The 26,732-nt window shown below is 48.9% G+C and overlaps 1 pseudogene across 1 annotated transcript in view; it reads right to left on the reverse strand.

The window, feature by feature from the left end:
* Positions 1 to 1,473: 1,473 nt before the first annotated feature.
* The window catches only part of LOC144324923 (uncharacterized), a 78,036-nt pseudogene continuing 52,777 nt past the window's right edge, over positions 1,474 to 26,732 (reverse strand). The window contains exon 5 of the transcript XR_013394491.1: positions 1,474 to 4,755. The product of XR_013394491.1 is annotated as an uncharacterized LOC144324923 (transcript). The remainder of the gene's footprint in view (positions 4,756 to 26,732) is intronic.

Below are 26,732 nucleotides of genomic sequence, written 5' to 3' on the forward strand. Positions count from 1 at the left end.
GAAAAGCCTCTGGCTTCTTAGGAAAAGTCCTTTTGAGAACTTTCTTAATTTCATTATAGATCATTTCCCAAAAGGCTTTTATCTTCGGGCAGGTCCACCAAAGGTGGTAGAAGGTACCTTCAGTCTCATTACATTTCCAACATTTATTATTGGGCAAGTGATAAATTTTTGCTAGCTTGACTGGGGTCATGTACCACCTGTACATCATTTTCATAATATTTTCTCTTAAGGCATTACATGCCGTAAATTTAACACCAGTGGTCCATAACTGTTCCCAGTCAGCGAACATAATTTCATGACCAATGTCTTGTGCCCATTTAACCATAGCTGATTTCACCGTTTCATCCTGTGTATTCCATTTCAACAGCAAGTTATACATTCTCGACAAATTCTTAGTATTGGGTTCTAACAACTCTGTTTCTAGTTTTGACCTCTCCATCTGGAAGCCTATTTTCCTGTCCTGTTTAAATACCTCGTTTATCTGAAGGTAATGAAGCCAGTCTCGTACTTTGGACTTTAATTTCTCATAACTCTGTAGTTTAACTTTTTCACCATCTTGTTCTAAGATTTCAGAATATTTTGGCCATTTAGACTCCATATTAAGTTTTTTCACCTCCTTGGCTTCCATTGGTGACAACCACCTGGGAGTTTTACTTTCCAGTAAATCTTTATACCGCATCCAAACATTATATAATGCTTTCCTAACAATATGGTTTTTGAAACCTTTATGCGATTTTAACCTTGTCATACCATATATATGCATGCCAGCCAAATCTATTATCAAACCCTTCCAAATCCAAAATGTCTGTGTTCTCAAGAAGCAGCCAGTGTTTCAACCAGCAGAAAGCTGCCGATTCATAGTAGAGTCTTAAGTCCGGCAGGGCAAACCCCCCTCTATCTTTTGCGTCAGTTAGAATCTTAAATTTTATTCTGGGCTTTTTGCCCTGCCAGACAAATTTAGATATGTCTTTCTGCCACTTCTTGAAACAGTCCATCTTGTCCACAATCTGCAGCGTCTGGAATAAAAACAACATTCTAGGCCAGTGTTTCCCAACCGGTGTTCCGCGGCACATTAGTGTGCCGCGGAACGTTGCCTTGTGTTCCGTGGGAGGGAGGCGGGCGACTCGGGCGGCGGGGGGCGGGGCGGCGGCGGCGGGCGCGCGCGGGGCGGCGGGCGGGCTCCCTCCCGCATCCCATCGCCGCTCGCTTCGGCCGGCCTACTGGAGCGGCAATGGGATGTGGGGGGGGCTCGCTCGCCGCCCCGCGTGTGCTCGCCGCCGCCGCCGCCCCCCCCGCCGCCGCCCCGCGTGTGCTCGCCGCCGCCGCCCCGCCCCCCGCCGCCGCCCCGCCCCCCTCCCACGGCACACCAACCTACCTCCGTGTGCCTTTGCCCAAAAAAGGTTGGGAAACACTGTTCTAGGCAATACATTCATCTTGATGACAGCAATTCGGCCTAACAAGGAAAGTTTCAGCCTTGACCATATTTCTAGGTCTTTCTTTACTTCTGTCCAGCATTTGTCGTAATTGTCTTTAAATAAGTTCACGTTCTTAGATGTTAAGTTTACCCCCAGGTACTGAAGAGGAAAGTGTCTATTGGGGAACACGAGGAACTGTGGGTTTGAGGGAGGACTGGAGGACGGTTTTTGAAGATACGGATGAGGAGGAGAGTAGTTTTCCAGGCTTCACCCCCGCCACTCCGGAGAAGGGTAAATTGGGGGGTGGTCGATTCTCCCGAGGGGGAGGGGGCCTTTGAGGAGGGGGTGGATGTCAGGGAATTGGAGGCTGCGAAAGAGCTGAGGGGGAAGCAGAGAGGCAAGTACAAAGAGCCCACGCTGGTAATTAGCAGTTTCTCTTCCACGTCAGAGGAGGAAGCTGGGAGGGGGGAGCCAGTACTGGGAACCAGCCACTCACAGAGCAGAGGAAGCAAGAGGTGTGGGCTCAGGAAATGGGCTTGCTGGGGGAGGCGTAAAAAAAGTCAGACGATTCATCTGACTCCGAGAGATGAAGTGTGTTTTTGAACTCTTGCAACTGCTTTGAAGCTTAGCAATAAATCTCTTGTACAGAGATGGCTGTGTGCCCGGAGCATTATCTCAGCTAGCTTGTCAGCACAACCCCTACATTAGCCATATATAATCCAAACGTAAAAGGTACACACAATACAGTCCTTTTGATGTTGGAAGAATTGACCGCTAATGTCTCACAGTCTCGCAGCTTCGTATAATCAGAGGAAGCTTTTTGTCCGATGCGTCACAGCTCCAACCCCCTCATTCTCGGAGCTCAAAAGCAGAACTTTCCAGGGAGGGGGGAGCCCACTTTTGACACCTGCCAGATTCCATGTCCTCAAAATGCTCGATTTGAGGTTTTTCCGGGGGTCTGCTGCGCTGGAGCAGTTTCCCCTGCCTTTGATATACCGAAGTCACCTCCGATAAAGAGATCTCCAACTGTGATGGCGAGCGATCAACCAGAAGCCCTTCATGAAGCCAAGCTTTCTGCCGGCTGCTTTGAGGCAAATGTGCATCCCAGAAACACACACTGTGATTCGTGGTGTATTGCCATACCCATTGTTTTCCAAAGGTTATCACAATGTAGTCTAGAAACTGGTATAGGATGAGATCAATATATGCCCAGCCCTAATCCTCACTCACCACCAGAAATACAGATTCACCCTCTCCCCCTCACTATCAAAAGGTACCTTACATCTAAAATTATACTCATTATTGTGGGATATTACCTTCATTATTTCATTACTATACAGTTTTACATATAAACACCAGAACAAATACATGACATGCTTTGAAGATGGATTTTCTGCTGAGTTCATTGCTGTGAAGAAGAGTAAACTCTGAAAGGAACCCGTTCCTCACTCCATACATTTAAATGGGTTCTCCACTCTGAGAAGAAGAAGAGGAGTTTGGATTTGATATCCCGCTTTATCACTACCCGAAGGAGTCTCAAAGTGGCTAACATTCTCCTTTCCCTTCCTCTGTGAGGTGAGTGGTGCTGAGACAATTCAAAGAAGTGTGACTGGCCCAAGGTCACCCAGCAGCTGCATGTGGAGGAGCGGAGACGCAAACACGGTTCCCCAGATTACGAACCACTCTTAACCACTACACCACACTGGCTCTTAGATGTTCCTTAAACACTCCATTATAACTAAAGCACTTTCTGCAATCTTTCCCTTTAAACAGCTTCTCCTCTTTGAGGGTTGATGGGTTTGCAGGGTGTCAGCTGTTAAAGTTCTTCCTGTCCATGAGTCTGTAGATGTAGGACTTCCACTAGGACTGAACCTCTACCTACTTTCCTGATATTTATATGGTTTGTCTTTTGCGTGAGTTTGTTGACATAAATCAAGGCTTCCACTCTGACTGAAGCTCCTTCCACAGGCCATACATTTAAACAGTTTCTGCCCTGTGTGTCTGCTGATGTCTTCTAAGGTGTCCATTCTGACTGAAGCTCTTTCCACACTCCATACATTTAAATCGTTTCTTACCGATGTGAGTCTGTTGATGTACTCTCAGGTTTCCACTATAACTGAAGCTCTTTCCACACTCCATACATTTAAAAGGTTTCTCTCCTGTGTGAGTCCGTTGATGTTGTCTAAGGTGTGCACTCTGACTGAAGTTCTTTCCACACTCGATACATTTATATGGTTTCTGCCCTGTATGAGTCCGTTGATGTTGTCTAAGGTGTCCACTCTGACTGAAGTTCTTTCCACACTCCATACACTGAAACGGTTTCATCCCTGTGTGAGTTCGTTGATGTGTTCTAAGGCTTCCACTATCACTAAAACTCTTTCCACACTCCATGCATTTAAATGGTTTCATCCCTGTGTGAGTTCGTTGATGTGTTCTAAGGCTTCCACTATCACTAAAACTCTTTCCACACTCCATGCATTTAAATGGTTTCTCCCCTGTGTGAGTCAGTTGATGTTGTCTAAGGTTTGAATTGAAACTAAAGCTCTTTCCACACTCCATACATGTAAATGGTTTCTGCCCTGTATGAGTCCGTTGATGTTGTCTAAGGTCTCCACTCTGACTGAAGTTCTTTCCACACTCCATACATTTAAATGGTTTCTCTCCTGTGTGAGTCCGTTGATGTTGTCTAAGGCCTGCATCGTAACTAAAGCTCTTTCCACACTCCATACATCTAAATGGTTTATCCCCTGTGTGAGTCCGTTGATGTGATCTAAGGCCTGCATCGTGACTGAAGCTCTTTCCACACTCCATACATGTATATGGTTTCTCCCCTGTATGAGTCCGTTGATGTATTCTAAGGTTTCCAATCTGAATGAAGCTCTTTCCACACTCCATACATCTAAATGGTTTCTCACCTGTGTGAGTTTGATGGTGTAAAGTTAGGTGCGAATTTTGACTAAAGCTCTTTCCACACTCCATGCATTTAAATGGTTTCTCCCCAGTGTGAGTCTGTTGATGTTGTCTAAGGTTTGAACTGAAACTGAAGCTCTTTCCACACTCCATACATTTAAATGGTTTCTCTCCTGTGTGAAAATGTTGATGTTTTCTAAGGGTTCCACTATCACTAAAGCTCTTTCCACAAGCCATGCATTTAAACGGTTTCTCCCCTGTATGTGTACGTTGATGTATTCTAAGGTTTCCATTCTGACTGAAGCTCTTTCCACACTCGATACATTTAAATGGTTTCTCCCCTGTGTGAGTCCTTTGGTGTAATTTAAGGCTTCCACTCTGACTGAAGCTCTTCCCACACTCCCTGCATTGGAATCCTTTCTTACCCATGGCAGTCCGCTGATGTGTTCTAGGTTTTTCACTATCAGTGAAACTCTTTCCACACTTCAAATCTTTAAAAGGTTTCTCTCCTGTGAGTTTGTTGATGTGAGCTATGTGTGCTCATTCAGTGAAGCATATTCCACATTTCTCACATTTCAATGTCTATTCCCGTCCCTGGAATTCTGACATTCTTCTGTAACACCTTCTTCAGAGCGGGCAGAGAGGAAGTCCTTTTTGGATTCCAAGGAAGAGAACAAAGGGAAAAGAACAAATCAAACACTATTTGCCCCTTCTCTTATTTCAACATCTCCTACATTCCCCCGCTTCCTACCCATGTTCCCAATTTTTATGAAATAATAATAATAATAATAATCATAATAACGATTATAATTTATTATTTATACCCTGCCCATCTGGCTGGGCTTCCCCAGCCACTCTGGGCAGCTTCCAGAAAAACATTAAAATACTGTAATACATCAAACATTAAAAGCTTCCCTAAAAAGGGCTGCCTTCAGATGTCTTCTAAAAGTCTGGGAGTTGTTTATCTCTTTGACATCTGGTGGGAGGGCGTTCTACAGGGAGGGTGCCACTACCGAGAAGGCCCTCTGCCTGGTTCCCTGTAACTTTGCTTCTCGCAATGAGGGAACCGCCAGAAGGCCCTCAGGGCTGGACCTCGGTGTCCGGGCAGAACGGTGGGGGTGGAGATGCTCCTTCAGGTATACTGGACCGAGGACGTTTAGGGCTTTAAAGGTCAGCACAAACACTTTGAACTGTGCTCGGAAACGTACTGGCAGCCAATGTAGGTCTTTCAAGACCGGTGTTATGTGGACTCGGTGGCCGCTCCCAGTCCCCAGTCTAGCTGCTGCATTGTGGATTAGTTTTAGTTTCTGGGTCACCTTCAAAGGTAGCCCCACGTATAGCGCATTGAAGTCCAAGCAGGAGATAACCAAAGCATGCACCACTCTGGCAAGGCAGTCCACAGGCAGATAGGGTCTCAGCCTGCGTACCAGATAGAGCTGGTAGACAGCTGTCTTGGACACAGAATTGACCTGCACCTCCATGGACAGCTGTGAGTCCAAAATGACTCCCAGGCTGTGCACCTGGTCCTTCAGGGGCACAGTTACCCCCATTCAGGACCAGGAAATCCTCCACACCTGCCCGCCTCCTGTCCCCCCAAAGCAGTACTTCTATCTTGTCAGGATTCAACCTCAATCTGTTAGCCACCATCCATCCTCCAACCGCCTCCAGACACTCACACAGGACCTTCACTGCCTTCACTCATTCTGATTTGAAAGAGAGGTAGAGCTGGGTATCACCCGCATATGGATGAACACCCAGCCAAAACCCCCTGATGATCTCTCCCAGCGACTTCATGTAGATGTTGAAAAGCATGGGGGAGAGTACAGAATCCTGAGCCACCCCACAAGTGAGGGCCCAGGGGTCTGAACACTCATCCCCCACCACCACTTTCTGAACACGGCCCAGGAGGAAGGAGCGAAACCACTGTATGGCAGTGCCCCCAGCTCCCAGCCCCTCAAGACGGTCCAGAAGGATGTTATGCTCAATGGTATGAAAGGCCGCTGACAGATCCAGCAGAACTAGGAAACAGCTCTCACCTTTGTCCCTAGCCCGCCGGAGATCATCAACCAGTGCGACCAAGGCAGTTTCAGTCCCATGATGAGGCCTGAATCCCAACTGGAAGGGATCCAAATGGTCCGCTTCTTCCAGGTGTGCCTGGAGTTGTTCAGCAACCACTCGCTCTATCACCTTGCCCAAGAATGGAAGATTTGAGACTCAGCGATAGTTGGGCATCGTGGCCGCATCTAAAAATGGTTTTTTAAGAAGCGGTTTAAGAACTGCCTCTTTCAGCGGGTCTGGAAAGGCTCCCTCATGGAGGGAAGCATTCACCACGCCACGTAGCCCATCGCCCAGCCCTTCCTGGCTAGCTTTTATCAGCCAGGATGGGCAAGGATCAAGGAGACAAGTGGTTGGTTTCACTCGTCCAAGCAGTCTGTCCACATCCTCGGGGGTAACAGGTTGGAATTGATCCCACACAACTTGACTAGACAGACTCTAGCACTCTCCCGCCCCGGCCCTGATGCCACGGTGGAGTCTACCTAAGCGACTTGAGCGACCTGAGTGAATCTGAGCGACTTTATCTGTAAAAAACTTTGCAAAATCATTTCAGGAGATCATGTGGGCCGCACTCAGCCCTGATGGAGCAGGTGGTTCTGCTAAATTGCGAACCACCTGAAAAAGTCTCCTGCTGCTGTTTTCTGCAGATGCAATAGAGGCGGTGAAGAAAGTAGTTTTCGCCGTCACTACCGCAACTTGGTAGGCTCAACATTCAGCTCTAACCCGTGTCTGGTCAGCTTCAGAATGGGTCATCCGCCACTGGTGCTCTAGCCGTCTCAACGATTGTTCCATTGCCCTCAGATCCGTGGAAAACCACGGGGCTGTTCGGGCTCCATGCAATCAGAGAGGGTGCTTCGGAGCCAGGCAATAGCCCAGGTTAACTCCACATTCCAGCGGGCCACCAGGGAATCATGGGATAAAGCATCCCCTACCACTCTCTGGAAACCATTTGGATCCATTATATGGTGGGAGCAGACCATCCAAATCGGTCCCACCTCCCTGCAGAGGGGAAGGGTCACGGAGAAGTCCAGTTGCACCAGGAAGTGATCTGACCATGGCACTTCTTTTGTATTGCTTTTACTTACTGTCAGATCACCAACATCCATAGAGGTAAACACCAGGTCCAAGGCATGTCCGCGGCTATGGGTTGGGCCAGACTTATTCAGGGACAGCCCCATGGAGGCCATGCTTTCCTTTTTTAAAAAAAAATATTTATTCAAGGTTTTAAACATTTATCACCCAACACATATAATCCCATCCCCAACAATACAATAAACAGACAAAAGAAAAAGAAAAGACCAAAAAAAAACCATACAAAAAAGGAAAAGATATAGCATCAAATCCAAATTCTTAATATTCATACTTTCCTCACTTTTTGGACTTCCTCACATCTTTCGTTCCTGCTTTCCAGATTTATAAAGTTCTAAACAGCAAACTAACACCTTGTTTCAATTTCTTATTTGTGTTTTTCCAATATTATGTCTGTAAATTTAAGTTTGTTTTCCAAAAGCTTAAATACTTAATTAGGCATAATATTAACCAAAAAAATAACTTTTTCTCAAATTTCACCTATTCTCAAATTCTTATCAACTAACTTACTGATGCCACATTTATTTTTACTCTTGCATCATCTTAGCATTCATACAATTTACAATGTTTTTGTAAGTAGTCCTTGAATTTCTTCCAATCCTCTTCCACTACTTCTTCTCCCAGGTTGTGGATTCTGCCAGTCATTTCTGCTAGTTCCATATAGTCTATCAGTTGCATCTGCCATTCTTCCAGCGTGGGCAAGTCTTGAGTTTTCCAGTGTTTAGCTATAAGTATCCTTGCTGCTGTTGTTGCATACATAAAAAATGTACAATCTTTCTTTAACACCCTCTGGCCGACAATGCCCCAAAGCAGGGCCTCTGGTTTCTTGGGGAAGGTATACTTAAATACCTTTTTCAGCTCATTATATATCATTTCCCAGAAAGCCTTAACCATGCTTTCCACAAAGTCCCGAGCGGCCCCTTGTAAGGTCGTGTCGGCATGGATGTTAAAATCCCCCAGGACAACCAAACTAGGTGTCTCCAGGAGAACATCCACCATGACCTGAAGCAGCTCGGGCAGGGAATCCTTGGTGAAGCAGGGGGGGGGGGTTGGTACACCAAAATGAATCCTGTACTGCCCCTATTGCCCAACTTCCAGAATATGCACTCAGAAAACTGTGTCTTCCCAATAGGACGCCTGGTGCAAACTAATGACTTCCTAAAAATCACTGCAAACCCCCCTCCCCACTCACATGACCTGGGTTGCTGTGTGTAAGAGAAACCTGGCGGACAAGCAGTGGCAAGGACAGGCCCATCTGCTTCATCCAACCAAGCCTCTGTTACACATGCCAGGTCAAGTCCTCCATCCATGATCAAGTCATGGATCACAATGGTTTTATGGATCATTGACCTGGCATTTCAAGATCTTTTTTCACTTCTGACCAACACTTCTCATAGATTTACACTTAAATAGATTTACATTTTTAGAAGTCATGTTCACCCCTAGGTTTTACTTTTTTCACCAGTGATAGACCTGTTTCTCCCTGAAACTTTTCCTTCTCAGTCGATGTTAAATTCTTCTCCAAAACCATATGTCAGAGACTGCCTCTAGGTCCCAGCTCACAAAGGACCAACGCTAGCCGGTAGAACTGTACAAAATCTTTATTGAAGTATAGTTTCCATTTCCAACTCCTAGCGTGCGTCTCTACGTCTATTCCCTAGATCGGCGAAGTCCCATCTGATTCTCCGCCCCCTGTACACCAGTTTAAGACTCTAGCCTTACTCCACCTCTTGCGTCTCTCCTTTCGCCTCTGGGTCCTACCACCCCCCGGGGTCCCTTCCTTCCTGGAGGCTTCGGATGCAGACCCTTCGGACTCCTCCCCCTCCTTTCGGCGGGCTTTAGGACCTGGCTCCCTTTCCGGGCTGCTCATTGCGCCTCCCTCTTGTACATTTGAACTTGGCGCACGCGCGCTGTCTCCGACCCTCCTTTCTACCGTTTCCTCGCTCTCTGACGCAGGCGTGGCCAGCCCTGACTCACGTCCTTCCGCTGCCAGAGAGCTGGCTGGCGCCAATGCCTGGGACTCCTCCCCCCCACTGCTCTCCGGTGGTGAAGCTGGTCCCGATTTCCAGCTGCTGCTCTCTGGTGGGGAAGCTGGTCCGGATTTCCAGCTGCTGCTCTCTGACTCCCCTCTGGCCCCTCTTTCCTGGGGTGTTCCTTTTGGCAACCCCCCAGCTCTGCCCACGGGAGCCCCTTTCTGTGAATCCTCTGATTCGCTGGAGAGACTTGGAGACCTCGGGCGGCTATCATCGCTAACTTCTCCGTCCGATTCCTCCCCATCCGTCCCTTCTGCTCCTGAACCCCTGACATCCATCCCCCCCTCGAAGCCCCCCCTTCCCCCCTCCCCTCCTTCCGGTGTGGGTCCTGGGTGCTCCGTCGTGGCGGGGGTGAGTGCCGGATACAGTTCGTCCCCCGTGTTGTACATCAAATCGTCCAGGTCTGGCTCGTTCTCCGTGCCCTCGTCGACGTCGATCTCCTCTGCTTCCATCTCCCTGCCTTCGTGTTCGAACCCCACGTCCTCCCCCAACACGTCCATGTCCGTCTCTCCCCCGTTCCCCTCTGAGGGTGATGCCTGCCAGGGACCCCCTAGCCACTTCCTGCGCCACTGCTCCTCTGGTCGATCATCCCACCAATAAGAGCGGTCTGAGGCAGACCCCGAGGGTGAACCCTCCGGGGAGCGTGTGTGTGGTGCCGGCTCCTCGTCCGAGTCGAACCCCTGGAACGTGCTGCCTGAAAGCGTGGGTGTGAAGAGCCAGTCGTCGAAATACTCGGCTGGCATGGGCCTGTGTGGGAAAAGGGCATGGAACTCGTCCTTGAGAAGAGGCTCGTCCAAGGCATAGTCCGGCACCCAACTGTTGGCGCTGGCCGGGGTATCCTCCCTGGCCAAAAGGTATTCTACGCCCTCCTCCCCCCATCTCGAGTCTAAAATCTCTGTGGCTTCGTTGATGCGCTCCCCTCTTGGCGACCCCCCTTCCCTGGGTCCTTCTCTGGGCAGATCTGGTGCTGTGCCTGGCTCCTGAAATCTATGGGGTGCTTTGTAGGGCGTGAGCACCGATCTATGGAACACCGGATGCATTCTGGAACCCTCCGGAAGCGCTAACCGGAAAGCCACTGGATTGACCTGTGCCTGGACTTGGTAAGGCCCTAGCTGCTTATGTCCTAGCTTCTTCTTGGCCAACGATCTGGTCGGCACTGCTTGCGCTGCTAACCAGACCCAGTCTCCCACCTGTATGTCTTCCCCTACTCTTCTGTGTTTGTCAGCCTGCAATTTGTATGCGTGCTTAGCTAGTTCTAACTGCCGTCTAAGCTGTTCGTGGACTTCCTGCAACTCTGACGCTAAGGCTTCCGCTGCCTGAGGCTCCCCCTCCCCCACTCTCTCTAAACCCGGGAAGGTTCTGGGATGCCTCCCGTTGTTGGCGAAGAACGGCGTCACCCCTGTCGACACGTGCTTCGTATTGTTGTAAGCGAACTCTGCGAGGGGCAGGTAGTCTACCCACGTGGTAGGCTGCTGATTGGCGTAGCATCTCAGGTACTGCTGCATGATGGCGTTGACCCTCTCCGCTTGTCCGTTGGTCTGCGGGTGCCTCGCCGACGCTAGATTGATCTTGACGTTCAGGATGCCCATCAACTTTTGCCAGAAGCTCGAGATGAACTGCCGCCCCCGGTCGGATAGAATAGACCGTGGCAGACCGTGGACCTTAAACACGTGGTCTATGAACAGTTTGGCGGTCTGTTCTGCCGTGGCCACCTTCGCACACGGAATGAAGTGCGCCATCTTGGTAAACATGTCCACCACCACTAGCACTGCTGTCTTTCCCCTCGAACTGGGCAGATCCGTGACAAAGTCCAGGGCCACCCGTTCCCACGGTTCCGATGGTGTCTGCAGCGGTTCCAGCAGTCCCGCCGGCGGTCTGTGCACTGACTTGGCCCTTTGGCAGGTGTCGCATCTCGAGACGTAGTCCGCTACTTCCCCCCGCATCTTGGGCCACCAAAAGTCCCTGGCTACCAGTTCTACGGTCTTCTCCTTGCCAAAGTGCCCGGCGGTGGGCGCATCGTGTAACTGCTGCAGTACCCTTGCGCGGAGGTCGTCCCCCGGCACGTATAGTGCTCCCTTGCGGATGAGTAACCCGTCTGTTATCTGGAACTCGTCGTCCTTCACCGTGCCCTTGTGCACCTCCTCCATCTTGGCTTGTGCGAAGGGGTCCGTCTGTAGCGCTTGACGTACGGCGTCCAGGTCCACGACGGCCGAAGCGCATGCCCACGCCTCCGGTGCGAAAATGTGCTTGGCCGCCGCCGGGGCTGCCTCCTCGAGGTCTTGCGGCTTTCTGGACAATGCATCCGCCATCACGTTGTTGTCGCCCGGGATGTACTCTATCTTGAAGTCGAAGTCCGCGAAGAACTCTGCCCATCTAATGTGCCTCTGGTTCAGGAACCTCGCCGTGCGCCAGTACTCTAGATTCTTGTGGTCCGTGCGGACCTGCACTGTGTGTTTGGCTCCGATAAGGAAGTGCCGCCATGCCTTGAACGCTGCATGGATGGCTAGCAACTCCCTGTCCCAGATGGTGTAATTCTGCTCCGACTTGCTGAGCTTCCTCGAGTAGAAAGCGCACGGCCTCCAGTCCCCCTGCTGGTCTTGTTGCAACAGGACGGCTCCCACGGCTCTGTCTGAGGCGTCTGTCTCCACCCTCATCGGTCTGCTGGGATTCACATGCAGCAGCTGCTCTTCGGACGCGAAGAGACGCTTGAGCTTCTGAAAGGACTGCTCCGCTTGCTCCGTCCAGATGAATTTCTTCTTCTTGGAGCTGAGCGTGTCGGTGATGGCCGCCGTCTGCATAGCGAACCCCTTGATGAACTTGCGGTAAAAGTTGGCAAAGCCGACAAACCGCTGGACTTCCTTCCGATTGCGCGGGCTCTTCCAATCCAATACTGAGCGAACCTTGGCGCTGTCCATGGCGAGCCCCTTGTCCGACAGTTTGTAGCCCAGGAAATCCACCTCCGTCATGTCGAACTGGCACTTCTCTAGCTTGGCGTACAGCCTGTGCTCCTTCAGCCTTCGCAGAACTTCCCTGACATCCCTCTCGTGCTCCTCCCGCGACTCAGAAAATATCAGGATGTCGTCCAGGAAGCATACGCACTTCTTGTAAAGGAGTCCCGCCAACACGTGATGCATAAAGGCTTGAAAACAGTGAGAGCCATTTTGTAATCCGAAGGGCATAACTCTGTATTCGTAGGTGCCCAGTGGCGTGTACATGGCCGTCTTCCACTCGTCTCCTTCCCGCATGCGAATCAGGTTGTACGCGCCTCGCAGATCCAACTTGGTAAAAACGCGTCCTTTCCGCACCGTCGCGAGCAGGTCGTCTATCCTGGGCATGGGGAAGGCGGAGGGCTTGGTTTTCGAGTTTAAGATTCTATAGTCCACCACAAGTCTTTTTTGGGGCGTGTCCCGCTTTTTCACGAAGAATACTGGGCTGCCTCCCACCGCTTTCGACTCCCGGATGAACCCGCGCTTCAAATTGTGGTCTATGAACTCCCTAAGTTCCTGCAGTTCATCCTCAGACATGGAATACAGTTTCCCGGTCGGCAGCGTCGCCCCCGGCAGGAGGTCAATCTTGCAGTCATAGGGTCTGTGAGGAGGTAGCTTGTCCGCCTCCTTCTCGCAGAATACCTCCAAAAATTCAGAATACTTGAGAGGCACTGCTTGCAGCGTGCCCAAATGTAGCTGTGGGTCATCCTCTTCCCCTTCTGTGCAAGGTAGAATGCAATGTTCCGCACAGTAGGAGGAGCCAAAAGTCAGTTGGCGTTGGTACCAAGCCAATGCTGGGCTGTGCCTGTGCAGCCAACTCATTCCCAGAACTATGGGCGTGTCCGACAATTGGGTGACGTTGAAGCTGATGACTTCCCGGTGATTCCCAATTTGCATCACCATAGGTGGCGTCTGTTGTACCACCTGCCCCCCCAGCAGTTCCCTGCCATCCACTGTGACAACCTTCAGGGGCAGCGTGGCTGGCAGCAGCGCTATGTTGTGTTGTTGAAGGAATTCCAGTGATATAAAGTCCGCATTACTGCCAGAGTCAATCGTAATCGGCACTTCTAAGGTGCGACCATTGGGCAGCTGGAGCGATGCAGTGAGCTGCACCACTGGTTTGGGCGGGAGGGGATCCGTGGGCTGCAAAATCTCTGGGGACTTCCTCACTGACTCGTCTGGCTGGCCCCCAGTGCTTCCGTTTCCAGCCAGACTCCGTCGTTTCCCTGCTGTGGTTCTCTCTGCTGAGTTGCTTCCATTACTGTCATTGAAGCTGCAGTGTGCTTGTGGAGCCTCTGGGGACACTCCTTCGCCATGTGCTGCGGACTTTCGCAGATATAACACTTCCTGTTCCCTCTAGGCTGCTTCGTTTTGACTGCTCCCGGTGTTAAGGCTCTAGTGGCTGAGTGAGCCCTAGCACCGCCGATCTCCATCGGTTCCTCCCCCCCTGCTTGCGGAGGCGTTGACTGCGCACGCGCGACTTCCCTGGGCAAGAGGGAGGGCACTCTAGCTGGTGTGCGTCCCCAACGCCCTTCTTCTTTATTCCATGGGCGGTCTTCCAGCCGCACCCCTACTGCGAGCGCTCTTTCCACCACTTCCTGGGTGCTTTTGGGTCTCTCCCCCCGCGCTATTTCATCCTTGATATGGGGGTTCAATCCCTCCCAAAAAAGGTCTCTAACCGGGGGAGAATCCTTGTCCCACCCCAAGGCGTTGACCAATGCAAAAAAGCGGGAGTGATACTGCCGTACGCTGGCTTTCCCTTGTCTCAGCCCAAATATGTCTTTCCGAGCAATGTCAATGTCTATATTCGATAGGAAGCAGGAATCCATTGCTTTAATGAACGCATCTGAGCTCTGGAGCGCTGGATCCATATCTCTCCACAGATTGCGCAGACATGCTTTCGCGTCTCTATGCAAATGAGATAAGATAAACCCCACCTTCTCTTGCTCATCTCTAAACTCTCTTTCCAGCAGTTTCAGCGCAAACTGCACGTCTGCTCGGAAATTGGGGTACTGCTGCAAATTCCCATCGAAATGAGATACAAGGCTGCCTCCTCTCTTCCCCAACCCGATTCCCTCGGATCTGGATCCCGTTTGTCCCTGCTTAGCAAGCACGTCCAACCTGGTTTGGAGATCTCTGCATGCAGCAGCCGCTTCATCCTCTCTCTTTCTGGATGCGATTATCTCCGCGCTGAGTTGCGTCACCGCTTCTTGCAGGGAAGCGATTTGCTGTTCAGTAGTCATGTCGCTGGACTCTCGTGAGCTCGCCACGCACCAGTCCTCTTCCCTCCCTGCTTCGCTCCCGTCGCGTCGCTTGAGGCGAAGAAAACTGATGAAAACTTAATGAGATGGGACTTACTGTCAGAGACTGCCTCTAGGTCCCAGCTCACAAAGGACCAACGCTAGCCGGTAGAACTGTACAAAATCTTTATTGAAGTATAGTTTCCATTTCCAACTCCTAGCGTGCGTCTCTACGTCTATTCCCTAGATCGGCGAAGTCCCATCTGATTCTCCGCCCCCTGTACACCAGTTTAAGACTCTAGCCTTACTCCACCTCTTGCGTCTCTCCTTTCGCCTCTGGGTCCTACCACCCCCCGGGGTCCCTTCCTTCCTGGAGGCTTCGGATGCAGACCCTTCGGACTCCTCCCCCTCCTTTCGGCGGGCTTTAGGACCTGGCTCCCTTTCCGGGCTGCTCATTGCGCCTCCCTCTTGTACATTTGAACTTGGCGCACGCGCGCTGTCTCCGACCCTCCTTTCTACCGTTTCCTCGCTCTCTGACGCAGGCGTGGCCAGCCCTGACTCACGTCCTTCCGCTGCCAGAGAGCTGGCTGGCGCCAATGCCTGGGACTCCTCCCCCCCACTGCTCTCCGGTGGTGAAGCTGGTCCCGATTTCCAGCTGCTGCTCTCTGGTGGGGAAGCTGGTCCGGATTTCCAGCTGCTGCTCTCTGACTCCCCTCTGGCCCCTCTTTCCTGGGGTGTTCCTTTTGGCAACCCCCCAGCTCTGCCCACGGGAGCCCCTTTCTGTGAATCCTCTGATTCGCTGGAGAGACTTGGAGACCTCGGGCGGCTATCATCGCTAACTTCTCCGTCCGATTCCTCCCCATCCGTCCCTTCTGCTCCTGAACCCCTGACACCATAGTTTTCGATTTGTTCAATTTAAAGCCTGCCACCTGACCAAATTCTTGTATTATTTCCAAGGCTCTTTTGGTACTGGGAATTGGCTCCTGTAATGTCAATACTAGGTCATCTGCATAAGCTTTAAGTTTGTAATGTTTAACTCGGAACAGAAATGCTTTTGAGGTGCAACTTCTGTATCAATCCTGAGAGCCATTCCATGGACTCTGCACCCCTGTTTCTGATGACAGGTGTACATTATCCTCATTCTCAGTGGAAAAGACAATAAAGATGGAAGCCTGAGAGAGAGGAAAAGGTTTCTGGCTGCTTCCTGGGTGGGATTGCGGAAACCAAGAGCCGCTTCTGAGAAGGCCTCTCCCCTCCCCTCTTCCTCTTGGAATTTCCTCTCCTCTCCAGGGGGACCAATGGTTGGACTTGGCAAAACCGCTGTATCTGCCATTAATTTGATTTTGAATTGAATTGCTTTATTCGCCAAGGGAGCTGGCGTACAGCTTCCAGGTCATGTGGCCAGCATGACTAAGCCGCTTCTGGCGAACCAGAGCAGCGCACAGAAACGCCGTTTACCTTCCCACCAGAGCAGTACCTATTTATCTATTTGCACTTCACATGCTTTTGAACTGCTATGTAGGCAGGAGCTGGGACCGAGCAATGGCACCTCACCCTGTTGCGGGGATTCGAACCGCCGACCTTCTGATCGGCAAGTCCTGGGCTCTGTGGTTTAACCCACAGTGCCACCCGCGTCCCTGTTCCTTAAATACTCCATTATAAATAAAGCATTTCTTGCAGTCTTTTCATTTAAACTGCTTATGCTCTCTGAGTTTGTTGATGGTCTGAAGGGTTTCAACTCTTAAACTTCTTCATGTCCATGAGTCTGTTGATTTTGAACTTCCACTAAGAGTGAACCTCTTTCTACTTTCCTGATATTTATATGGTTTGTCTTTTGTGTGAGTTTGTTGACATAAATCAAGGGTTCCACTCTGACTGAAGCTCCTTCCAGAGTCCATGCATTTACATGGTTTCTCCCGTGTGTGTCTGCTGATGTTTTCTAAGATTTCCATTCTGACTAAAGCTCTTTCCACACTCCATACATTTAAATGGTTTTTCGAGATAAATGGGAAACAAAATGCAGACATAAATGTAGTTTAGTAAAGCGTACATGAGGGGTCTTGGAATACAACAAATGGCTAGACTGAAGAAGATAAAAGACAATAATATCCAAGAGCTAACCAGATAAGAATTAATGAAAAAGAGTTGATCAAAAATCCAAAAAGTCATGAAATATTACAAAAAATAAAGATATTGCAATCCCATATCTCTCGTATATTAAATAAGGAAGTAGAAAATAAAATTAAATGGGGAAAACAAAGGTATTTTGAGTCCGCCAATAAGCCTGGTAAGTTGTTAGCATAAAGGAAAAGCAAACAAAAAAAGTTATAAATAAAATTTTGGACAAAGGAGAGGAAACAACAGACCCAGTAAAAATAAAAATAAAATTCTTAAACTTTTATAAAGATTTATATAAACAAGAACATTTAGAGGTTAATAAAATGGAAGAGCATTTACAACAAAATAAATTACCAAGAATTGAAAAAGAAGAAGTTGAGGCCCTAAACTCCAATATAGAAATAGATGAAATGGCACAAGTAATAAAAAAAAATGAAGAGTGGCAAATTGCCAGGTCTTGACGGAATCACATTAATGTACTATAAGAACCTGGAAGAAGTAATCCTCCCTATATTACAAAGAATAATGAATAATATACTGGGAGGGAAAGATATACCACAATCATGGAAAGAAGCACTGATCACTCTAATCCCAAAACAGGGAGTGGAGTTGACAGACATGAAAAATTATAGACCAATCTCCCTGTTGAATACAGACTATAAAATCTATGCTGGGGTGATGGCTAATAGATAAAAAAAGACTCTAAACAAAATAATCAGCAGAGACCAGGCGGGCTTCTTACCGGATAGACATATAAAAGACAATACAAGAATAATAATTGACCTGTTGGAATATGTGGAAATGAAACCAAGTAAAAAGATGGCCATGTTATTGGTTGATGCAGAAAAAGCTTTTGATAGAGTATCATGGAATTTCCTATTGGAAACTTTCAAAGGTCTGGAGAAAATAATTAATGGAATTAGGGCGATATATGATAACGAAAAAGCAAAACTGCTAATAAATAACGAGATCACCAAAGAGTTCAGCATCGATAGGGGGCCAAGACAGGGGTGCCCTCTCTCCCCACTTCTTTTTATTGCCACCTTGGAACCACTTTTAATAGCAATAAGAAAGGATAAAAATATAAGAGGAATTAACCTAGGAACTCGATACTACAAAATTAAAGCCTTTGCCGATGATGTAATCGTAACCACTGAAAATCCAGTGGAAAGTATCCAAAAAACGCTTGCACAACTGGAAGAATTTGGGAAAGTCTCTGGGTTCAAACTGAATAAAGGAAAATCCAAATTATTAATGAAAAATTTACATAAGTTGGAACAAGAGCAACTGGAAAATACAACAGGTTTAAAGGTAGCCAATGAGGTAAATTATTTGGGGGTTTGGATCACCAATAAGAATATAAACTTATATAAGGACAATTATGAGAAGAAGTGGAAGGAAATAAAAAAAGAATTAGAGACTTGGGGAAAATTGAATTTATCCCTGTGGGGGAGAATATCCACAGTTAAAATGATGGTATTGCCAAAGATGATTTTTATGTTCCAAACAATACCTATAATTAGAGGCGTAAAGTGCTTTAAGGATTGGCAGAAAGACCTTGCCAAGTTTATTTGGCAAGGGGAAAAACCGCGCATAAAATTTAAGCTAGTAACAGAGTTGAAGGAAAAAGGAGGCTTCGCGGTCCCTGACCTTAAACTGTACTTTGAGGCAGTGTGTTGGACATGGATTAAGGACTGGATATTAATTAAAAACACGGAAGTCCTAGATCTGGAGGGATGGGATATTGTGTACGGGTGGCATGGCTACATAGGCTATGACAAGGTTAAATCCCGCAAAGGATTTTTAAATCACATTGTGAGAAGGGCATTATATGAAGTATGGGAGAGGAGTAAAAAATCAGTAGTAACCAAAACACCATGGTGGCTGTCACCAATGGAATCTATGTCAGTTCACAGGATGAATATGAACAGCGATTGGCTAACATATAAGGATTTAGTAGAGGAAACAAGTAGTGATCCGAAAATAAAGGGCCTTAGCGAATTGAAACAGAAGGGAATAACCTGGCTGGAGTATTATCAATTAAAAGCCACCCTTGAAAAGAATAAAAGAACCAAAAGATTTGACAAAAAAATATCCTATCTGGAGAAGGATATTTTATATAATAATCAAAAGACACTTTCTAAAATGTACAAACTACTTTTGAATTGGCAAAGAAAGGAGGAAGATATCAAAGAAATTACAGTAAAATGGGAGAGGGACCTGGGACATACGATCAAACCCAATATTTGGAACGAATTATGGACTAAAAATATAAAATTCACGGCTTGTTTCCTTATAAGAGAAAATCTCATGAAAATGTACTATAGGTGGTACCTGACCCCTGTAAAACTTGCAAAAATAAATAAATCAAATAATAACAAGTGCTGGCGATGTAAGGAACAGATAGGAACATACTACCATATGTGGTGGTCCTGTCTAGAGATACAAAGATTTTGGAACATGATTTATGAAGAGATAAAGAGATTGATAAAAACTACATTTAGCAAGAATTTTTACTCTAAGACTGCCTTTCAAATCAAGTGGTTGCCCCCGTTTCCACCTCTAGATCTTCATGAATCACCTGCACAGTCCCACTGACCTCAGGAGGTCCATATGGACCATTATGTGAGACCCAGGTCTACATCTTCTCCAGGGACTGTGGTCTGGGTCAGTCAGAGAACTAGTGACAAGGCTTGGTGCTTGGTGCCAGCTGAATGGGTGCTCAGGGAAGCTCCTGTTCTTGGAGATGGACCTCTGTCCTCATGCCTCGCATTGCATTGAGAGAGCAGGAGAAACGGAAGGAAAGCAGCTGGCAAATCGGAATCCCAGACGGAAACACCCACCCCAATGGTGCTTTATAATGATGACGTGCTGCCTGATCTCGAGCCCGTCTTCTGAATATCCTAAAGTGACACTGAAAAGCAGGACATAACTGTACTTAATCGTAGATAGCCATGTTGGTCTGACACAGTTGAAGTAAAAAAGAATAGTCCAGTAGCACCTTAGGGACCAACTAAGTTTGTTCTAGGTATAAGCTTTCGTGTGCATGCACACTTCCTCATATGGTGGAGGGTAGTAGGAGATGGTAGTAGGAGTACCCTTCTGAGAAAAACCCCACCCCACCCTCCCACGACATACAAGGGTCTGGTGACATCTGTGTCAGTGTATCTGAAGACGTGCGCATGCACACAAAAGCTTATACCTAGAACAAACCTAGTTGGTCTCTAAGGTGCTACTGGACTATTTTTTAATTTTTTATTTCAACTGTGTCAGACCAACACGGCTACCTACCTGAATCTAGATGTCATGAGGTGTTGGGAAGTAGTAGTTCCTTTGGTGGTGGTCATGTCCTACACATTCTGGGGTCATTTTCCCACCCTTGGTGCCCACCCTGCACTCAGGTCTCACCTGTGGCTTCCAGAAGCTGTCAGCATGCAACAGGGGTTCAAGCAACGGCTTCCACCGGCCGGCTAAACCAGGTGAGGAAAGCTGATGGGTCTCAAATCCTTGGGGGGCTGGGGAATTCTGCTGCACCTGAAGTCAAGCCCTGGTGGATGGAGTGGAGGAGAACAACCGTGAATCCCACAGTCCAGAAGGCAGATTCTGCCCGTGCGGAAGAGGAAAGAGAAGGGCAGGTGGGGCACGTCCACCTGGAGGCTTGTTATCTATTCCCAGGGTTACTCTGACCTTGAATTATATATAAATTACAGTATTGAAATGCGCCTGCTCCCACTTCCTATTCTGATATTACTCTACTCTGCTTGTCTGTTTCTTACTTGAGTGCTGTTTTGGTTTGCTAAGTCAGGGTTTTACTGTGAGTTACATTTTTGCTATTTTTTGGGTCCTGTTATGCTTATTTGTCTTCGGTAATAAATTTCTCAGCTGATTTTTTTCCCCCTGCCTCTGAGTGTTTTCTCCTACTCTGCTATCTATACATCACTCATTATGGAGGAGCAAAATCTGCAACCTAAAGCCCTCAACAGGCTCGGCCCTGTGGACCTGAAGGAGCATCTTCACCCCAATCGTTCAGTCTGGACAGGGAGGTCCGCCTCCGAGGGTCTTCTGCTGGTTCCCTTGCTGTTAGAAGTGAAGTTCCAGGGAACCAGGCAGAGGGCCTCCTGCCCCATGGAATGCCCTCCTTTCTGAGGGCAAGGAAGTAGGCAACTATCTGACATTTAGAAGGCAGCTGTATCAGTAGGTTTTTAATTTTTGGATGTTTTACTGTCTTGTATATGTACTGTAGGGACGCGGGTGGCGTTGTGGGTTAAACCACAGAGCCTAGGACTTGCCGATCAGAAGGTTGGCAGTTCAAATCCCCGCAATGACAGGGTGAGCTCCCGTTGCTCGGTCCCTGTTCCTGCCAACCTAGCAGTTCGAAAGCACATCAAAGAGCAAGTAGATAAATAGGTACGGCTCCGGCAGGAAGGTAAACGGCGTTTCCGTGCGCTGCTCTGGTTCGCCAGAAGCAGCTTAGTCATGCTGGCCACACGACCCGGAAGCTGTACGCCGGCTCCCTCGGCCAATAAAGCGTGATGAGTGCCGCAACCCCAGAGTTGGCCGCAACTGGACCTAATGGTCAGGGGTCCCTTTACCTTTACCTATATGTACTGTAACGTCTAGAGTGGTGCCTCGGGTTACAGGCGCTTCAGGTTACAGACTCTTATAACTCAGAAATACTACCTTTTGTTAAGTACTTTGCTTCAGGATGAGTACAGAAATCATGTTCCGGTGGCGCGGTGGCAGCAGCAGGCCCAATTAGCTAAAGTGGTGCTTCAGGTTAAGAACAGTTTCAGATTAAGAACGGAGCTGTAGAACGAATTCAGTTCTTAACCCGAGGTACCACTGTACTATTATTATCATCTTGTGATTTTTTGTAGTTATTTTGGAATTCGTACTGCAATATTTGCTTATGAAATGTTATGGGTGGAGAAAATCACAGGGTTCCCGTAAACTATAATCCCACCCACAAACTCTCATTCACATATAGTCTGTAAATTTGGGGAGGTCACACACCTCACCTGTGCTAATACTGGCAGTCTTTGGCCTGCACAGGCACATCCGGTGTGTAGAGCCTCCAGCCCCAGGCACTGTCTATCATGAAAATGGCTCCTTTGACTGGGAAGATTCATGCAGTCACTGTCATCGGATGCTGAAGGGTTGTATCTCAGCTTGTCAGTCACTCTGACATTGGCTACAAAGAATAAGAGGAACAGAAATGCTTTTGAGGTGCAACTTCTCTATCAATCCTGAAAGCCATTCCATGGACTCTGCACTCCTGTTTCTGATGACAGGTGCACATTATCCTCATCCTCAATGAACCAGGCAGTGGAAAAGACATTTAAAGATGGAAGCCTGAGAGAGAGGAAAAGGTTTCTGGCTGCTTCCTGGGTGGGATTGCGGAAACCAAGAGCCGCTTCTGAGAAGGCCTCCCCCCTCCTCTCTTCCTCTCAGGATTTCCTCTCCTCTCCAGGGGAACAATGGTTGGACTGGGCAGAAGCGCTGTGTCTGGACAGGGCAGGGGCTTATGGGGTGGGAAGAGGATAGAGATTGCAGGAAAGAAGGGTGGGAGGACAGGATCCCCACTTTCCAGGGATCCCTCTCTGGTCGCCTTGAAGGGGGGGGGCATTCCTGGGCGGAAGGGAGAAGCCAAGGCGGCCCCTCCGGAGATTTCCCGAGGAAGGCACGATGGAGACGCCCCCCCCCCCAAGAGTGGTCTTCCTATCTCTCCCCCCTCCCCACCCTGCCAATGCTGCCTTCCCTTCTCCCCCCACTTCCATGACCCCCTCTCTTTCTCCCGGAGTCTCCCCTGCACCCAGAGGCTTCCTTGGCACCGCTCAGCCCACGTCCTGCGCCCCCATTTCCCCAGCCGGAGGGGCACCCCAAGACGAACCCGTTAACCCTTTCGTGGCCTACCTCTCTCTGCACGGAGCCCCCAGCGCTCCGGATATTCCCAGCGGGCGCCACAATGTAGACTTCTCCCCAAAGACTGGTCTTCCTATCTCCCCCCCCCCCCGCTGCCCTTCTCTGACCCAGGGATGCTCCCCTCCCTCCCCGCATTCCTCGACCCCCTCCCTCTCTCCCGGAGTCTCCCCTGCACCCAAAGGCCCCCTTGGCTCGGGTCACCCCTCGCCCTGCGCACCACACCTCTCCATTCGCAGCCCCCCCGACAGGAGCAAGGGAGGGACGGGGGGGTCTCTATCCAGGCGCCTCCCGCACCCCTTAACCCTCTCTGGCCCGCTACTCCGCGCCCCAGGGAGTCCTCGTGGGTGGGCGCCCCATCTCCGCCCCTTCGCAGCACGCGTGCCGGGATCCAGGCCCCACGGAAGGCGCTTTGGGGAGCTGGCGGGGTCTCTGGGTCCTTTTATCCCCCTCCTACCCCCGCGACCCCTTTACCTCTTTGTCCTCGCTCCGATTCTCCTTTCCTTTCCTGCAACATCCACGTTGGGCGGGGATCCTCCTTTGCCCGTCCTCCTCCCCTTTCCGAAAGCGCCCCTCCCCCCCAGCTACGCCGCAGAGCAGCAATCCGGAGTGGACGCTCCACTTGCGTGAGAAGCAGGCAGGTTGGGAGGGGGGGTCCCCTCTCATTTCCGGAGCGAAGCCGGATTGGAGGAGGAGCAATGTATTGGGGGCGGGATCTGGGATTGTGTGGGCGGGATGAGAGAAGGATGTGCCGGGAGGGGAGGGAAAGTGTGGAGCGGGTGGGGGGGGGAGGAGGAGAGGAAATCCCCCCCCCGTCTTCCTTCTGGGATCAGGGGAGGGGGGAGGGGCTGATCCCGACAATCCAACAGCGAAGTCACAAAATGAGTTCTGCATTTAAATCAGATCAGACTCCGAGTTCGTGTTTTGGCAACATGACAGGTCTGTCAACCGGGATGCCTGAGGATTCCTGCTCGCTGCCTTTTCCTGGCCAGCCTGAGAGATCACTGGAAAGGGAGGATTTCTTGACTCCAGAATCCATCATCGCAGACCCCTTTCATTCAGGCCTAGAGACCTGCTCTTTGGCCCAGTCTGCTTGGATCATGTGGATCATCAATGGATCATATCTGGATCATCACTGATGGGGGGGGGGGCTCAGGAAGAATCTCCTGTCACGTGACTGGGGGCGTCTGGAGGCTGACTGGGGTCAGACAGGGCTGCTGTTTTGCTCTCTGTTCTGTTTCAGCTCAGGTTTTCCTGGCAGAAGTTCTATTTCATCAAGAAATGGGAGGATTCATTGAGGAAACGGGGCTAAGCAAAAGCATCCGTTGCAAAGAGGCAAATGTGTATACTTTGTAACCATCCAGGGAGTTGTGTTGCAAAGGCCGTTTGTAGAAAGGTTCTGATAAGGAAAATTCTGGGTTGAGAGTCTACTCAACAGCTCAGCTCATCAGGGTCCAAGTCCCCTGCGGGTCCGTGCGGTCAGTAAAAGAAGGAAATTCCTGCGAAGCAATTCGAAGCAAAACAGCAGTCAGTAGACTGAGATTCTTTATTGTTGTGCAACAGGTTCAACAGCAGAGAGTGATCCCAGAGCAGGGGGCGACATTGACATTTAAAACTTTCCCACCATATCGGGGAATTGAGTTCTCACAGCATCACCAATATATCTTTTTGCAGGGCCTGCAAGACGGAGCTGTTCTGCAACAGTCCGACCCGCCCCCCTTCTTCTGTAATCTTCATAGAACCATAATCCGATGGTTGCTATTAATTTGATTCTGAATTGATTCTAGAATGTACTTATTAATTAATTGACTGTGCAATTTTCTGTACACTGGGCTATTTTTACCTGTTGTTAGCCGCTCTGAGCCCGGCTTTGGCCAGGGAGGGTGGGATACAAATAAATTTATTATTATTATTATTATTATTATTATTATTATTATTATTATTATTATTACAGTGGGATGAAGATCATATGAACTTAAGGCATTTGCAAACAACCTGGTAATAAGGGTAGAAACCCACTGGAAAGTATACCAACGGTGTTCAACAAGATTAATCAATTTGGCCAAGTTGCAGGTGTTAAATTGAATAAAAATTGAAATAAATTGTTGGTAAAAATATGAGACAACAGAAGAAAAATGAGTAGAGACAGATAGCAGAGCTGGGGATAGAAAAGATGGTGAATTTTTTTGGAGTGTGGCAGACAACAAAAAATATAAACATTTTAAAAGATCATTATTGGTAATGAAAAATTCTGGGGTGAGAGACGACTCAACAGCCGAGCTCATCAGGGTGCTGGTCCCCCGCGGGTCCGTGTGGTCAGTAGAAGAAGGAACATGGTCAGTAGACCATGATCCTTATTGTTGTGCAACAGGTCCCCACAGGAGTAAGAACCCCGAGTAAGGGGTGACCCCCCTCTTTTAAAACTTCCCACAATATCCCAGAATACACTTGGAGCAGCATCACTGAGACATCATCACTACATCAGTAGCATGTCACAAAGGGGGAGGGGTCTACAAGGGTGACACAAGTCCAACATGAGGTCTCTTTATCAGGCCCCTTTCCCAACACCTCTTAACTCCCCATCACCGGAAGAACAATAAAACTCTCCTTGCCCTCAGGACTGGTCTGGAGATGGGCTTCCAGAACACCTGGCTTGCTCAACTGCCTCTGCAGATGTCCATTGTTTCCCCTGGTCACTCCCTGGGTGGGGGGCCGTGTCTCTGCTCTTACGCTTGGGGGATTACGGCGGGATGCCCTGTTCCTGCTACCTGTTAGATTTCCAGCTCCGTGACAGCAGTCATGGGATTGTTGTCTTTCACATGACGGTGTATGTTTTGACTCCACAGTGGGAAGAGATGGAGACTATGTTCCTGAAGTGAGACTATTGTCCTTTGTTCTCTCTCTTTGCTGTCTGATGCTAGAGAGAGAGGGAGCCGTGTTGCAGTGCTCCGTGTGGGTTTATATGTAAATAAAGTAGATTAGCCAAAATGCTGAGTTGCTGAGCTCTGTTACGCAAACTGCAAACACTCTGCAGATCCCTAAGTGTGCCGATGTCTGTTGGCATCAGTCGCTGTGAAGCTTTTGAAGCTCCCGAACGAATGACCAGGAGGGAGAGAACATGCCAGTCGGGCATGTGTCTCTACCAGGATCCTACTCGAGTGTAGGGCGAGCGCTTGACACTGCCGATCTGATTTTCTGCTTCTTGGTTCACGGAGGGAGGTGGAGCCCAAATTCCCCTTTCTCTAAGGATCAAAATGGCGTTGGAATGAGGAGAGTCAGTTAAAGTATGGATTTTCTACAAATTTATAAAGCTAGGTATCTTCCCCGAGCTGTCAAGTCGAAAGGATACATTCAGGCATAATATTTGCAACATTATCATCATGGCTTTCCCAGTAGCCAAGGCCATGTTAAAAACTAGGCTGTGGGACATAGATCTTCAGGAACTAATCTCAGCTGCGGAAAAAACATGGTCCCCTCTTTATTTTCGACTCTCTAGGCTGCAGGAATTTAACCTTAATTATTTACAATTTTTGTTTAACCCGCAAGAAAAAAGGGCTTTTTCTCTGCCTAGGTTCAAGTCTAATCCTCCTAACCTCCTTTGGGGCAGGTTTGTGGGTTTGGCAGAAGGAGATAGGATCTGCCCATGCGATGCCCACCTGGTGGAAACTCTAGCTCACATGGCCCTTAAATGTAAAATCTATGATGATCTCCGCCAACAATTTTTAGACCATCTATGCATTCCAACCTGGAAACCAGAGGAGGAGGTTGTACACTTCTTATTCCAGGGGAGAGACCAGGAGCTCCCCAAGACAGTAGCTAAGTTCCTCTATTTGATTTTTTGTCGCCAAAGTACGCTACAGGATCCTGCCCTTGCTGGAGAGATGAAATAGATTGCCTCTTCTTCCCTTTGGCAAATGACTGTACTGTTGAAATGGCGACGAGATCGCACTGGCCTACTTATTCTGA

The sequence above is a fragment of the Podarcis muralis genome, chromosome 10, assembly GCF_964188315.1.
Source record: "Podarcis muralis chromosome 10, rPodMur119.hap1.1, whole genome shotgun sequence".
NCBI classification, from domain to species: Eukaryota; Metazoa; Chordata; class Lepidosauria; order Squamata; family Lacertidae; genus Podarcis; species Podarcis muralis.